Here is a 2,492-nt window from a genome sequence, read left to right as displayed (position 1 = left end):
CCTGAGACACAACTACCTGACACACAGCTGCCTGAGACACAACTACCTGACACACAGCTGCCTGACACACAGCTGCCTGACACACAACTACCTGACACACAACTACCTGACACACAGCTGCCTGACACCCCATTTTTCACACCAAGTTTTCCTGGTACTGTCACACACACAGACACACACCCCTGCAGTCAGGTCTTTAGATGAAAAAACCACACTCGGGGAAACCAAGGCGTGCTGCCTCACTCTGTGGAAAACACAAACTGTTTCCACTTTAAAAACCGAGCCAAGTCTCGAACAATGGGTGTTCCCACGGGACGGAGGAGAGAGGAGACACATTTAACAAGGGAGCAGAGGTGTGACCCAGCAATACACACAACACACACACAGAAATCCCCCAAGAGTGTGTGAGAGGGCGACTCGGCTCCCGCTGTGAAGAAGTGCAACATAATGATGCAGTACGAGCTGCACAAACATATCATTTGGCTTCCAGATCCCTAAAAAGGTTATTTCTGTATACATGTAAACACTCCCACACACTCACTCTGAATAAAGTTTACTTGTGGTTCCTTCTTTTTTCCCTTTTGTTCACCGCAAATATCAGCCATTCATCTCTGGAGATGGTTTCCAGAAATCTGTGATGGTGGACAAAGGTCAGATTCATGTGTTCATCATCGGCCACGTGTTCCTGTTGAAAACAAATCAAAGACATTTCTGACATTTTGAAGTGGGGTTCTGTGAAAGTTAATATCTTACCTGCTGTAGATACTTCTCTGAACTACCTCAGTTCGGAGAAACAGAGTTTCATTCTCATTAAAGTGATGAGCTACTGGCTAGTCCAAACAGCTGAGAGTTTGTTTTCACTTCTGTGATGATCATCTGAGGTCTTAGTTCATCATTACTGTAAACCTGTTGATTGCTTTTAATTTAGTCGAGTTTTTCCTAGAGGTAACGACCATGTTGCCATGGTTACAGTGCTCCTGATTAAACTCTGTTTACTGGTGCTTTTTAAACAGTTAACATCTGAAACTCTCTTTTTTTCTTCATCTAAAAAGGAGAAACAAGACAGTCGTCAGTTCTTGGTTATCTCAGCTGACTGCAGCCTCGTCAGACTCATCTGCCCGACAGACGCAGGAAGAAAAAAACTCTGAGTTTGTTTTGGGGCAGCAGGTTCAGTATCTGACTCATGACTGGCTGTTTCTCTGCAGGAATGTACGTTTTGATAACGTAGAAGCTGATTGTTATTTAATAATAAAGAAGTCTTGTCAGGGACAATGGAGAAGGCATTAAGTTCAAAGTTTGGATGATAACTTTGGCTAAATAAGAAAACCTGACAGTTTGATTCTGTTATTTGGAGCCTCAGATGTTTCAGCACCAGCTAGATGCACTGATCAAGTGGACATTTTTCTTCTTTCTCTATACTCTGTGCTCTATGACTGATGTCATGGCTGATAGGGTAATAACTATTGCTAACTATATGACAGAACATCACTATAAAGTTGACTGAACTGTCCTTTTTAGTATTGACTGTTTAAGATTTAAAGGCACACTGGATAGAACCACCAGCTAAAAGTTAGAGGTGTTTGTTTGTGAGTGTGTGTATTCGTCTGCTAGCCCAGCCTTTCTTGTTTTATTGCTAACAGCTGCAGCAGATAAAAATGCCGCTTTTCTCCATTGTCATCATCATCAGGCGGAACATCACTTCCTGTCTGATCTCTTAAATGTGTCAGGTTCTGCATCATTTTCATCAAGTTTTGTTTTATTCCGTCCTCTTTTTACTCTCCTCGCCCTCCCACAAAGTAAAGTGTGCTGGCATTTTTTTGGACCAGATGCCAGAAACCATCAGACTTCTTAGCTTTCCCATTTGGCAGGCCATAAAACCCAAAGGAGCCCTAAGGCAACAGGAGAGTTGACTGAGTGTTCAGTAGCAAAGTAGGAAAAAGAATAAGAGAAAAGAAAAAGTATCTGAGATTTATTTGCCATTTTTTCAGTCGTTGGCGCTGCTTTTGTTTTGACAAACCTGAGTTTCAGCTGTTTTAGGCAAAGCACTGTGAAAATCCACTTCTTGCCTACAGAGGTGCTCTTCCAGATTCTGGGGTTGGGGGCTCCCAAAGGGACCAGATAGGTGCCTAGTCTTACTTGGGGTGTGTGTCTGTGTGTGTGTGTGTGTCTGTGTGTGGGGGGTTAACTTGGATTATCTTTGCATCCGCACCTTCAGACACAACCAAAACAAACATCTGGACTGTGCCTGAAAAACTTTCAGCTGTGGATGGAAATAATAAACCGCAGTTCAGAAGATCATGCCTTTAGTGTTTAAGTATGTGTACACTGAAAATAAAGACAGATGAGTTGAAGAAAAATGTCTGATATGTTGAGACAAGTAACTGGGAACAGATGAACAGTTCATTTTTGATATAAAACCGTCAAACATTATTAAAAAAAACTGTTCTGGCCCTGCAGCTGGAATAGTCAGTCTTGAGTACCTAGATTAGGGG

The sequence above is a fragment of the Kryptolebias marmoratus genome, linkage group LG21 (assembly GCF_001649575.2).
Source record: "Kryptolebias marmoratus isolate JLee-2015 linkage group LG21, ASM164957v2, whole genome shotgun sequence".
Lineage (NCBI taxonomy): Eukaryota > Metazoa > Chordata > Actinopteri > Cyprinodontiformes > Rivulidae > Kryptolebias > Kryptolebias marmoratus.
This window is presented reverse-complemented; position numbering follows the sequence as displayed.